The 14,685-nt window shown below is 41.5% G+C and overlaps 1 protein-coding gene across 11 annotated transcripts in view; it reads left to right on the top strand.

Moving 5' to 3' along the window:
- The window catches only part of LOC102236398 (bromodomain adjacent to zinc finger domain protein 2B), a 74,584-nt gene that overhangs the window by 15,289 nt on the left and 44,610 nt on the right, over positions 1 to 14,685 (top strand). For all 11 annotated transcript variants that reach the window (XM_023332960.1, XM_023332955.1, XM_023332963.1 and 8 more), the window contains exon 2: positions 295 to 337. The gene's annotated coding sequence lies outside the window, so the exon portion shown is untranslated. The remainder of the gene's footprint in view (positions 1 to 294; positions 338 to 14,685) is intronic.

Below are 14,685 nucleotides of genomic sequence, written 5' to 3'. Positions count from 1 at the left end.
CAAGAGTCTTTAAGGGTAGCCACAGCTGCATGTGCGTGTTTTTTTTTTGTTTTTTTTGTTTTTTTGTTTTTTTATCACTGTATTTCTGGCTTGATGTGCCTGAAAACCACAAATACAAAGATGTGTAGCTGCAAGATTGGTACAGGCTGGTTTCAGGAGGTTCGCCCTGTTTTTTTTTTTTTTTGTCAGCATAATGAAACCGTATCAAACCAAAGCATGTTTTAGAGATCTCAGACCTCAAATTGGGGATTTAACCTGAACTTAAGTGAGCGTTTGTTTCCCCCTTTCCTCCAGGTGGTACAGCAGTTATGTCAAAGAGCTGAAGACATCTCTAACAGTGAGTACGCGCTCTTGTTTTCTTCTGGCTTTGCCCTCCACTGCATGTATGTCTGTGTGTTGCAAATCAGTCGATGCGTGACTTTTTGAAATGCATATTGTCACACACTTCTGCTTTTACTGTTGTTTTTTTTGTGGCATGTCAGAACAAACTTGCCGACTCCTCCAGTTTCAGGCCTTATTTGATTTTCATTCATTCAGTGAAAGAGGATGTTTTTTTTTCTTCTTCCCCAATTAAATTTAACAAGAGCCCCTTGAAAAGCAGTTGTTATGATTACATTACAAATTCGGGGTTCATTCAGTGAATCAAGCAATTAATTAGATTTCCTCCATTCTAATCAGAATATTTGTATGAAACGTAGGAGCCTAATAAACATTCTTTGAGTTTGCTATCTGTTCATACCCAACACTGAATGTAAATGGCTGTTAACTGAGCCTGACAGCGCTTCGGGTTTGGGATTCTGCGATTGTGCAGAGTTGTTTATGTGGATTGTTATATGCAGCTTTAATTCTCTCCTTTCTCCGAAGAGCTCCTTCTTTTCTTCTCCGTTTTTCTCACTCTCTGTTTGTGAACGCAAGCAGTACTCAGGGGTGCGGCTGCATCCTCAAGGCTTCAGTTCACGCACATGCATACACACGCACTCATCAAGGTGGCAGGTTTTCTTGTTTCACACACACAGACAATGACTTGCACTTTCCTTCCCCGCATCAGTCGAAGGCCCCCGTGCCGATGAGTGTGTCATCAGATCAAATGGGATCTTTTATAAGAAGGTTTTCACTGAATGCGGAGCTCAGGGAAATACTTGTTTCACATGTGACTGTCTCCTTTTTAGCCCAGTGTGTTGCCAGACCTGATTCTATCAGGTCTACCGTTACCGCTTCATCTCTCCCGATGAATGATACATTACACCCTCCTCTCCCCCACGCAGGTTGGTGCGGGCAGGTTGTATCATTTGTGATAAGTATTGACGAATCCTCTCCTGGGGAATCAATTTTGAGTGGGGGGGATAAGGGGGTTTGTATCCTCGTCACTCAACCCCCACAGCTGGCTGTTCCTAACCACCGCCTTGGCTGCCTGACTCTTCCTGCAGCCCCATGGAGAACAAGCACAGCGGAGCACAGGGAATGATGGAGCTCATCCAAACAGCTATGGTGTAATTAGCTGACATTTGTTGCTTGGAAGACAAGAGAAGGGAAAAAAAAACAACAAAAAAAGCGAAGGAGCTGCTCGACTCAAACACCCAAAGGAATATGCAAATGTTGAAAGAGAGGGAGAGAAAATAGAAAAAAGAAATTTGTTTAATGGCACAGAGATATAAACTATTCATATGTGATGGTGTGTGTAATTTTGTGTGTTATGAACCCATTGAACTTTGCGTGAGTGGTTGCGCTTGTGCCTTTTAACCCAACAAGATGAACTCCTGGTCTTTAACTACTCGGAGATAAAAATGATGCTTTCCTTCTCTGCTGTTTAGCGTTCTTGCTTTGCAGAGCATGTCTCAAGGCTTTTCAGCCACCTCAGCAAGGCATTACACAACAGAGCTACACAGTACCCACATGAAGAAGCATCCATCCACAGCCGGGATGATTCTTCGGTTCCAGGAAAAAAAAAAAAAAGACTCATCGTACGAATGTGCAGCGTCGGTGTGTCAGTGCATGTCTGTGCATTTAAGGAAGGGCGCTGTAATACAGACGCTGCAATGCTCACGCAGGCCCATCTGCTTGATCCGAGCTGGAAATGCAATGCTGTTTAATGGCAAAACACTGAGTGGCAGGGAGGTGTGCAGAGAAGGGAGGGGTGTGTGTGTGTGTGTGTGTGTGTTTCTCTCTCTGTGTCTAAGTGAGTGAGGGTGTGAGTGTGAAATAGAGAGGAATAAAGGGAGAGGGAGAAGGAGAGAGAAAAACATCTCGAAGGTCAGGAGCAGCGGGCGGCCGTAGGGGAGAGACACGTGAGACGGAGATAGTCTTGCGTCAGCCCCACAGCAGTCCGACTCTTATGTGTGTGTGTATCTCCTGTGGGGCCAGCATTTCCATCTGCATTGTACCGTGTGTTACAACAGAGGAAGATGCCTGTTTCTATTCTGATAGATAGATAGATAGATAGATAGATAGATAGATAGATAGATAGATAGATAGATAGATAGATAGATAGATAGATAGATAGATAGATAGATAGATAGATAGATAGATAGATAGATAGATAGATAGATTGATTTGTTAATTGCTGCTTGGAATTACTTGCATGCAGTCAGTCATTGAGCTATGGATAATTTTTTTACATGGTTCTTTTGACAGTGGAAGGGGAAATTACACCTTCTAGCCTGAGGGGAAAGAATTTGTGTCTCACTGCCTGTCACAAAACCTGAATAATGTTTCATCAATCCCAGCAACTACTATCATTTTTCAGCACTTATTCATGAGCCTCCTTTGTTTCTCACTGTGCACTTTTTTTTCCGCATGCCCTTTAAACCGGTGCTCTGTTAGATCAGGGAAGTGTTAGAGATAACGCCTAAACATTTAGTACTTTGTACTTGCCTCGGAGCTAAGATTGTTAAAAAGCTACTCCGAGCTTGTCCTCGGGATAGGGAGGCGTGTTGATTCAGCAGGCGTGCTCCAGCTTCACTTTTTGGGCTTTACCCGTCTACAGCTTTGTGTCACTTGCACTCCCACTCATGTTCGCTTCACTTTCACACAGAAACCTCTGGCCGTTCCACTCCTGCCTCCCCTCGGCCTGTACCGTCTCGACAGGATTTAGTTCTGTAGGCAGACTTTTGATTCACCCCCACCGCCAAAACGGCCTCTGCTCTCCTCGTCTCCATGCAGCACGGGGTGAGGCTGCTCCTTTTACAGACCCTTGTGCCATGAATCACTGCTTGCACCCAGGGAGCCTCAGTCCACTGAGGGCCTGCCTGCCCAGACTATAATGTGTGTGGTCATGAGGGGGCCATTTTGAATGGAGTCCAGACAAAACAGGAGCTAAAGCACCCAAGCTGTGAGCTTTCTCATGGAGGGCAACAGCAGGAGTGGTGTGTGTGCCTCTGTTTGTGTATGCTTGTGTGTGTTTTCATGTGTTTCCTGTATCAAAGGTGAGATGTTGGACATACAATGCCTGGGTCTGGGCATTGTAATACAACATAATTGTATACCAGTAATTTATGAAACATTAGGAGAAGCCCTCCAAACCTGATACTACACAAACCTTTGAGCTGAGCACAGATGCGGTTTGCAATTTGAGATGCTCAGACTCTGTGCTGATGTCTGTTTGGCTGTGAGGTTTAAAAACAAGAAGTTATTCAGTGTTAGCAACAAGCTACAGATCACATTAGTATCACCCAGAGGGAGATAATGGTGCTTTTTTTGGTTCTTTTTCTCAATGGTCTGCTTATCAGTTTTAAATCTGTTGCTCTGTCATGTTTTTTGGAGATGTTGTTTTATCGCTAAAACCTTTAAGTATAATTTTTTTGTACCCGATTGATAAATTTGTGATTCATCAACCAGGCTTTTACCGGCCTGTACCTATTTCCAGTTGACTTTGATATGTGATCCACCATTTTGTTTTGTTGTATTTGTACAATTAAATGTAGGATCCATTTGCTCCTTTCATAATTTCCACCCAACTTTGTATCTAAACTTTGTTATTTAGTCTCTTCGTGCTTTCATTCTGGACCTGTAAACAAACCATTCATGTTTGTTTACATGTTACATGTTGGTTTTCTTTACCAACATGTGTTTTCATGAATGATAAAGATATTTCATCATACAAAATAATAAAATATCTACAGCTAACATTCTGGGCCGGAGGCGGGGTACACCCTGGACAGGTTGCCAGTCTGTCGCAGGGCAACACAGAGACAGACAGGACAAACAACCATGCACACACACACTCACACCTAGGGAAAATTTAGAGAGACCAATTAACCTGACAGTCATGTTTTTGGACTGTGGGAGAACCCACGCATGCACAGGGAGAACATGCAAACTGGAGATAGGTACCAGCACCCCTCCCGACCCCACTAGGGACAAGTGTGTTAGAAAATGGATGGATGGATGGAAAATAATCAAATATAATGTGTAATTTAATTGCATGTTAATCTCTAAAAAAAATTATTATATTATAATTCTGTAAGAAAAAAATGGCTTCAAGGTCCTTTACAGAGACAGTTTGGACTTTGGGACATGCTTAATGTATGATTGGATTATCGCCTTTACTGACGTGGAGTTTTCTTCAACTTACTTTTAGATACGCATTGCTGGTAGCAGAACATTGCCAAATAACTGAGATTTGTAAGAATCACATCTTTAGGAAAAAAGTTTTTTAAAAAAAGAAGAAAAATTATAGTTTCTATACAGCATGTATAGAATCGATTAGTGTCCAAATCTTTTTTCACATCAATATAATTCATAACAAAACCTTTCAAAGTCTGATTTAAATGTGGTTGAGTACTGTTCAGTTCAATCAAATTACAACCCAGTTCTATTGATAAAAAGTCTGACTAAAGAATAATGTGGTAATATGACTTGATTAGTAGAATAAAATGTTCTAAATAATCACCATGTTGGTATACAGTACGAGTGTTATTCTCCTGTTAGGGCTATTTATGGGGATTATTTAGCAGACTATGCTCAAACATTTTCTTTCTTTCTCTTGTTCTCTCATTCTCTCACACACACTCAACCGCACACACACCCACAAGATACCAGCTGTTGCCCCATGAAAGCCTCTAGGTTTATTGGGTCTATCTGCTACCTTTATGGCCAAGCCACATCTCTCCAACTGTCTTTATTCCCTTGCCTCTCTTTCAGACATGGACCTTGTTTCGTGACATCCTCTGTAGCTTCCTGTCCCCCTTATCTCCCTCTTTAGGTCTTATTTCCTCCTCCCTGACTTCAAACACACACACCAAACAAATATTACTCTGTTGCGATCGTGGTTTTGCCTGTAAAACGTGAATGTTGCTCCAAGCGGTTGGTCCCCGCAGGGCCCTGCGCGTCTCGGGGGCCTGGTAGGACGGACCCGGGTTGTAACCTGGATACAGCTGCAAACCAGAGGAGCCATTAACAGTGCCAGGAGGCCCCCAGCTCCCAGTGAGAGCTCATTACTGTTTCTGTGCAGTCACACTCCTCCTATGAAACGCAGCAGTGTGTCTGCTGAAACTAGCCAGGACACTGAGCCTCGGGGAAACTATTACGCCTTGATTTGATGAGAGAGAGAAGAGAGAGAGTGGGAGAAGAGAAAGAACCAGGAGAGGGAAGGTTCGTCAAAACAGGAAAAACGAATACCAAGAATGATATTAATCATTAAACACATCCAGCTTTCCATGAACTGTACTGTGAGAGTGTGAGTATCTGTGTTTATTGGATGTGATTTGCTCTTTGTTCGGTGTGTTTGTGTGTATGCGTGTGCTCTCTGAGGCCCAGTTCAGCTGTCTGGTCTGCTGTGCAGATGGCTGAGTTGGGGCCTGGTGAATGAGATACCCTTTTTTTCCTCTTCTGTATCTTAATCAGTCATTCTTTCCTTTCCTTTTCTTCCCTTTTCTTTCTTTTCTTTCCCTTTCTTTTTCTTCCCTTTCTTGTTCCTTTCATTTCCTCGATACCTATTCCTGCTAAGTTTCATTTACCAGCTACATCCTTGGCTGCCTCCTCTCTTTCATCACTGCATCTGCTGAGGGCCATCTTGGGCAGAAGAGAGTTTTGCACCACTCTATTTTCCTCTCTCCTCTCCCTCCTTCTTTATGCGCCTCTCAGGCCTCAGTGCGGCAGCTCTATGCCGTGGCTTTGGAATGAAATGTCTCTTAACCGAGCCATGTGCCCCGGAGCTACGGTAATTGCAGGTGAAATTCAGCTTCCTCTTTAAAATGCCATCTCTCATTTCCAGTTACCGGCCCCCCTCCGTACCTCCCCCCCACTTCTTGCTCCTGCTCTTCTCTCCCTCTGGCTGTCTTTCACAGGCGTGTGAATCCCTCAGCCCCTGTCGCGTCTCTCTGCCCCAACAGACACTCCCACAATGCACAGCGCTGATGGTTGCACAGTGATATCAGCCATGCAGAGGGAAGGGAGGGCCGCTGCCTAGACACACTCAATATGTGTGTTTGTGTTTGTGTTTGAGCGTCAGAGTGCAAGATCAGTATGTGTATGTGAGACAAAAAAAAAAAATTGAAAGTGTGTGTTTGCTTGGGAGCGGGAGAGATTGAACACACACATGTGTGGGTGTCTTGCTGTGTGTGTGTGTGTGTGTGTGGGGGGGTGTATATGCAGGGGGAAAGTAGTGTGTTCTGTTATGTGTGTTTAAGTTTGTGTGTGTGTGTGTGTATAGCGTCAGCAAGGCATGAGCTGTGTAGAGGTGACATCAAGGTGAACACGGCGTGCAGAACGCTCTGTCGACTCGGGAGGCAGCAAATGGCTCTGTGGCAGATGGAGTCTTTGTCAGGAAAGAAAAATGGCAGCTCAAGAGCGTCAGAGGCGCCCCCCCACCAATCCAACGCATATACACACACAAGTACACACACAATCAATCTTTACGTATGTAAATTGATTTCTATATATCTATAGATGGATAGATCAATCAATAGGAATATATTTGTTTTACACTCTATCTTTCATTTTTAGACACAACACATGCTTAAACACTCTCATATGTACAGTTATATTCACATAGGCAAGTTTCACCTACTGATGTTGACATGCATACATCTACACCCCCCTCCTCCCCCAACACACACACACCTCCTGCCCGCCTCCCCCCTGGCTCCTCAGTGAGCTGGGCCAGCAGGCGGTGACCTTCCCCAGCTTGGAGGGTTCCCTGGCTGTTTGATCAATTATCCCTCTCCCATTGTTTACCAGGAAGCAGGAGCAGAGAGAGGAGAGGAGAGAAGGCTCAAAATGGCCACTGTCAGGTGGAGGGATCCATTTCCCTGCCAGCGTGGGGGTGGGGGTTAGGGAGGGAGTGAGGGAGGCAGAGCGAGAAAGACCAAAGCCGTGAAGTGTGCTTAGAGAGAAGGGAGGAGCATGAATTCCCTGGCAGTTGAGGATGATGTGACATTATACCACAGGTACGGCTCTGACAGCGGTTAACATTTGTAATGCTGACATCATCTGGTTAAAAGGCGTCTGCAAGATCTCCAAAGTTTGAACATCCAACCATCAATTATCAATGTATAAATCTGTAAAGAGCATGTTTTCCTTCTACTTGGTGCACAAACTGGCACGGGGAAATGTAATGTCATGTCTATATAATAATGCGTCCACACGCATGTATGCATAATACCACATTACTGCAGGTACACGTCTTATTTTTAGTGTGTAGAAGAGTGTGTGTGTGTGTGTGTGTGGTGGGGGGGGCGTACTCTAAAGGTCAGGTGGCAGAGAGAAAAAAAGGAGTGGGAACAAATGATGCACTAAGCGAATGACACTCTGAGGTCCTGCTTTAATATGTATGTATCGCAGGTTGATGGCTGATTTCATTAGCGCCTCTCATTGTTATGCATAGATTGTCCTCCTGCAGCAAAATGAATATTGTATTCACACGCGTGCACACGCTCGCTCTCTTATACACACTCGCGCGACAACAACTGCAATTTTTCAGGGAATACTGTACGTCTGATTTCTTGCGGAGGACTTGAAGAAAAAGGGTGATGTTTCCACAGGCTGTTATCTGTGTCGGCTATAATTAAAACAATTTACAGAGCTGTCATTTTAACTGAGGTTTCGGCAGAGCTGTGGACAATTGCTGTCAGGTAGTTGTGTGATTATTTTGAGGTCCTCGTTGATAGCGGGGAGAATTATTTTCAAAGCCGCAAGGAGAGGCTATCTTTGTTTAAATGACTTAAGCAGAACAAGTTGTTTTGTGTCTGAAGGCTGAGATTATATTCCTCCAGTTTGCCTAAAGATGTGTGTGTGAATATTATGTTGGACGCCATCCATTCGTTTGTGTTTTTGGTACACGTTCTTGCGCATAGTAAATGCATAGGGCGAGCATATGAAGACTCCTGACCACCCCTTCCTAATCCTCTAAGATGACTGCGTTTCAGCTGGAATTCCAGTCCTTAGTGAGGCATGAGCAAATGTTGAGTATGAGATATTAATAGCTATTGTGGGCGGAAAAAGAAAAAGAAAAACCCTTCTGCCTTTTTCCATATGTTTTGCAAGGAAACAGTCCAGATGGATTATCTCTTGGTCTGGAGCTTTCTGTTGCTTCAACCAGCCCAAATCCAAGTGGTGTCAGACTTTGCCAGGAACACGGGCGCGCACATGCACACACATGCACACACATGCATACACCCATGTGCTCACACTCCTCCTGTCTGAAGTACAACAAGCTATTACTGATTAACATGTCTAAACTCAGCCAGTTCAAAAAGCCACTCTTAACTCTCTTATTTTTTTTCATCTTGCTGTTGCAAGAAAAACGGATGACGTGACAGTCTTTCTTCCTAGCATACCTCACGTTCCTCACAGGCGCACAGATATGTTTGTCGCCTTCCTATTTGTTGCCTGAGAAACCATGCTGGCTTGTCTTCTCACATTTCACACTTGGCTTCATCCCCTTAACCCCTAATGCTCAGCCTGGATGGGCTGCGTGACCTCTTGAGTCATGGATGTTAGACTCTTTGGCATCACAAGGGCCGGAGTTGGGCTCTATTTTGCCCAGTGATTGTAAACACGAACAGGAGCAGACTTTCTTGGATTAAAGATAAAGAGAAAATCTGTTGACACTCTTGGCAAACACTTTGTCCCGTTTGTTCTTGCAGATTTCACTCATATTTGTTGTTTGCTTTGGATTTGAATCTCTTTGCAATCTTAATTTCATAGCACTTGTTAGCTGCATGGTCGTCTTGTATTTTAAGATCAAGCATTTGGATACAGACGTTCACACTTGGCCTTTTACGCAGAAAGGAAAGGCAAATCGCCCACACTCGCATCGTTTTTTTTTCTGCACACATACACACAAGCTTCAGAAATACACAGAGGAGCGTTATGTGGTGTGACAGGACGGCACATATTTGGAGTTTCACAGCAGGCTAGCATTCCAGGACAGCGAGAGAGAGATAATGTCAGTGCGCTGCTGGTTAACTCACTGTTTTATCCCGTTTCTGGGCCACAAACCGTGAAGGGTGTCGGTTTGTGACACGCACAACAACCCATATGCACCTACACCATGGGCCACTTTGCCTCTCCGAGCCAGCTGGGTGACAACAGCTTAAAAGAAGAAAAAAAAAAACACCAGTGACATACGACGCTCACGGACATGGATTCCTGCTTAGACAAAAGAGGTGTTCTTGTGCGAGTTTCCTCTTCTGTGAAACATAGTTTCTGGAACCAGGAAGTGTGCCACACTGACTGACAGGATGTAGGATGTTGTCATATTGGTGTTTAAATTATGCTAGTAGAGGTCGCAGTTTCCCAAAATAGTTTTTAGTTTTTTACTGAACGTATCACTGTGCAAAACATCCACTTCAGGGGAAGGCTTCATGAGAGTCTTCATTCTTAATACCCTAGTGATGCTATATTTAAATAAAGGAATCATGAAATTCACAAAGTCAGCAGTGTAAAAAAGAGCTTCCTCTCTCTAAAAAAAACAACACAAAACAACCCACCCACACCGATTTCAGCCTTGTTGTGACTTGTTTGTCAGTCGTTGGAGGATTTAGGCTCATTCCAAAAAAAAAAAGAAAAAACAATTGCACTTAAACACCCTCGGCTCCAAAGGATACGAGCTGGTTACCCATCAGCACAGCGGTGCAAAAAGAAAAACACAAAAACAAAACAACAAAAAAAAGTGAAGCCTGTGAGACAAACTAGAAAATACTCCCTCTCTCTGTATGCACGTCAGGTGCTTGTATGCTGTTGTTGCTTTCATCATCGTTGTGTGTTGTCGTGTGCAGCTGTTTGCTCTCCAGTTAGTTTACTGTGTAGTGAGTTAGTAGAGTTACGACAGTGCACAGTTTCTTTCCACTCTGAGCGTCTCTCTGATTTATTCTTAACATCTGTCTTTGGCAGGTGTGTGAAACCAAAAGGTTCTCTCTCTGAGCTTGTGATGCAGCTATCACTAGTGACTGTTTGTTTCTGGTGTATGTGCACGCATTTGTGAAAAAAAACATAGAAAAAAGCAACACAGAGTGTCCTCCTCTCCACCCACTCTTCGGGATGAGTCACTTTTGAGCCCTGTGTAATCCAAGCCTGTGTTTCATGTGTGTGAACAGACAGGACCCTGAGCAATGGTCTTGGTCCTGGCTCCCTCTGGGGCAGTGAGTGGGTGAGACAGAGCCATCAACATCAGTCCTAGGCAGCTTTGGTTTCAGCTTCACTAACGAAAAAATCAGCTTGTCCTGACATAGACAGAGATACACGAACAAAACACAAGCAGAACCAGAGCTATTATTCATTCCTCTCTTTAGCTCCTCCTGAAATAATATCAGGTAACAAACTAGGGACTGTTGGCATGTATTATTAGAAAGGCTTGAATATGTAGGAGGGGACCCAGGAAGTGTGACACGCAGTTGAACACAGTTAGCTTTTAGTATCGGTGTGTGTATTTAATAGACTGATGTGTAAATCCAACGGTGAAAGCGTCAGTAATGTCAAAGCCAGCTTTGGCGTAGTCAACAAAGGTTCAAATATTTTGACTTTTTATGTGAAATCGCTCAGGAAAAGTGTGGTGGAAATAGAGCCATGTCGCAGGGAAAAAAAAGGTTGTTCCATTTTTGTGGATATTCTGCACAGTTTTTCAAAGCTCTCCGCTGCGGGTGTGACAAACTCCTTTAAAGGCACATCTGGGCTTTTAAAATGGTCTTGTAGGTTTGGCCCCTCAGGGGAGAAAAACTGTCCTGGATAGAGCAGCAGAGGGGCGATACTTAAAAAATGGTGGAGTGAAGCCGTTACACATTAACATGCTCATTCACGAGATTTTATCCTTTTGGTAGAGGACTAAAATTATGATAAGATAATTTTTCCTCCTCCTGTAAAATATTTGGCATCAATTTAGATTTTTTTTTTTTTGCTTTTAAGTGAATATGATATATTGCATCTGTTTCCTGCCTCCAGACTGCACTGACTTAATCATATAATCTTACCCCATTCCATTTTGTGTAATATTTTAGAATTTACACCCATTTTAGTTTGCGTATCTTTTTTGTATTAATAAATACCAATTACTTATATAATTGGTATTTTAATACCAATTATTAATTTAAAAAGTACAGTTTTTAAAGCTGTAAATTAAAACAAAAAATTACAGTTTATAGAATTTTGCATGCTGGGGAATTTGCTTCTCCAACCAGACATAAGTGTGCTTTAAAACTTTGTGAGTGTTGCGTTGTCATTTTTTAAATTCTTGACAGATAGAGACGCTTACTTCTCTATCTGTTATTTAAACAATGTGACAACTTTGGGCAAATTTGTTCAAAGCAACAGGTGGTTTCTTTTGAAAAACTGGTCTGTAAAAATACGGAATTAAAAGCGATTAAAAATAAATTTAATAGAAGAAGTGACTCCCCGCTCCTGCAATCAAGAAATAACAGTTAATATCAGTTAACAAAAAATTTACAGTAAGTCACATTTTCAACAAAAGAACTGAAGCATTGGTTGTTTGATGGTGGCAAAAGCCAGATTACAGGTAAATAAACCCTAGTAATCACTCTCCACTTTACAATGAACCTGTTAAATGGATTCAATGGCAGACCAAATTTGATTTTTTTTGTATTTTTTTATTTAATTATAAGACTAATAAATTTATAACCTACAAAAAAAAATCTATGCCACTAAAGTTTTAGTATTTCTAAAACTTAAATTTTCATTCATTCATTGGTTCTTTCACTGATTCATTCATTCAATTATTCATTTACTTATCCAACAGTTAACATTTTGGGATTCGCTGGTATGTGAATTTAAAATATCCATCAGAAGCACATGACTTTGTTGATGCAATTTTAGGCATGTTTAGAGTGCTGATGCTTAGTCTTGTTTTGGAATCTTTCTGCAAGTTTGTTTCACATTGTTGCTTTACAAATTCAGACAAAGCTACTTTTATGCTGTGTTTATACAACACTTGCATGATTTGATTGGAGCAAACATCATCACAAGGCTTCCACGTCACCGAAGTCAGTAAATGTCCCAAGGGGTTTGATTAAGAAACCCTTTAAACACAATCCAATGGCCGATTATCCTTTAAAATCAGGTCAGATGTTTTATTGTGAAATTGAGAAGAAAAAAAAATTATATATATATATATATATATCTATTGTGAGTTCTGTTTTTGTACTTTTGTTTTAATGTATGTAGGTCAACTCAGGATTATACCTGGTTTTACCATTTCCATTTTGCTGTATGTGATTGCTGTGTAAGGCCTCTCATGTATATAAACAGGTTGTTGTAAATATGTTAGCAAAACTAGCACAACTCAAACACATATGTATTGTTATTGGCATAATTTTTCCATCTGCATACCATGTTTTAGATTGAAACACTTTAAACGTAAAATTGTATTTATCCCTTTGGGTTTTCTGAAGAAAATATAAATTACAAGACCTACAAATGCTATCCTTTAGTTAAACATTCTACAGCATATCAGACACAAGTCATTTCTCAAATGCCTTGTCTAGATTCCTATTACAATACTGCCTTGACATCAATCATGGCGCAATGACTATAGCTGTGAATATAGATTATGTTTTATATCTCTGTTACAAAAACAGTCTTTATCTGAATGCTATACGAGGCCAAAATGATACTGTTTTTATATTCACACAAAACAATTTATCATTGATTGATTTGTCAAAGTTACCTTTATGAGTAATGTACATCTCAGTATTGACTTCATTCAAACCTTACAGTTCACTCAATAGACTAACATGTAAAAGCTTGCAATGACCTTTGTAAGATAAACAGATTAAGTCAGCCTCATGTGCACTGTAAGCTTGTCGAAGAGAAAACAGGAAGAAAACTGTCCAGCATGGTGATTAGGTTTTTGTTTTTTGTTGTTTTTAAATTGATAGCAATTTATGTATTTATTTTCTGCAGCAGTTTAGAGTGAGGTGAATACCAGACTTTATTTGACTGGAGTGATTTGCTGCATACGAATGTAGAACAATAACATTCACTTTCCACAAGCTTAGTTGGACTCATACTCATACAGCTTTTTGTCTCTGTACTTTTTGTCTCTGTACTTTCACTAAATGTAGTGATTCAGTTTGGTTGCTGTGTTTATGTTTGCATGTTGGTCCGTGCCTATGTGTGTGTGGGCATGTGCATAGGGGTGTGTGTGTGTGTGTTTTTTTTTTTTTCTTTTCATAAGTACGAAGATATCCTAAGGGGTTTTTTCCCCCCTTTTACTCATTACAAATGCTAATGTCACATTAATAAAATCGGCTTAGTTTAAGGTTTATAGCGTAGCCTACACTGAGAGATTTGGCCCTGACACTTCCCACATATTTCAAGTCGAGTCACATTTTTTTCCTGTGGGCATACTATTCTGAGTTACTTTAAAAATGCGCTGGCCCTAAGTGAAGCTTCAGAGGGAAAGTTTAAGCCACGGTTGCCAAGGTTTGTCAGTGTTGTGAACTCTTGGGCCACATGCTCTCAGCTTATGAAAGGCAAGTGTTAACTTAGGTACAGCAGTAATGGCTTCAGAGCAGGTCTGCCTAATGTAAACATTGCGTTAATGTGCTAGCAGCGGTTTGTGGAGCCACTAGCTGTTAATCATTGCTCAACCGAGAGCTTGTCGGGCACAACAATAATATACCGGAGAGTTAATCAAAGCTATAGATTCCCTGTTTATGCCGACAACATATTTGCCAGCTGGATTTCTAATCATTCGACCTTTCTGCTGAGCACGTACTATAATATCAGCAGCCATGATTCTGAGGGTCAAATAAAAATGTGAGTAAACGACTGCTTTCAGGTGTCCTTCTCTCAATGCAGCTTTATAATGGACTAATTCGTTCTATAATATTGGTGTGTATTACTTGTCAAAAAACATGTTAAAAGCAACTATTTAATCTAGTGCACTATCATTTGTGTCATTTTAATAATCAGTTTAAAACTTTTCTGTCTGTTGATTATGACATGAGGCACTTTTCAACATTTTTCTTCACCGCTGTTTTCACTTCTTGCCTCAGTTTTATATAATTTTCTTTCAAATAAAAAAGGGACTAAACGGAATAAGAAGGCAAGATTGGGATTTCTAATTAAAAGCCAGTGTTGTAAAATTGATTAGATTATGCTAATGAATGGAGATAATATCTTAAAAGCAGCGTGAGGAAAAGAGATAGAGGGAGTGGAAAGGAGTGACAGTCCAGCCGCCATTACAAGCTGCTGATTTCTGCAGAGTGCTTCATAAAATGTCAGAGCGCTTCT

The sequence above is a fragment of the Xiphophorus maculatus genome, chromosome 4 (assembly GCF_002775205.1).
Source record: "Xiphophorus maculatus strain JP 163 A chromosome 4, X_maculatus-5.0-male, whole genome shotgun sequence".
In the NCBI taxonomy this organism is placed as follows: domain Eukaryota; kingdom Metazoa; phylum Chordata; class Actinopteri; order Cyprinodontiformes; family Poeciliidae; genus Xiphophorus; species Xiphophorus maculatus.
Note: the sequence above shows the minus strand (reverse complement) of the source record. Positions and strands in the feature narration are given on the sequence as shown.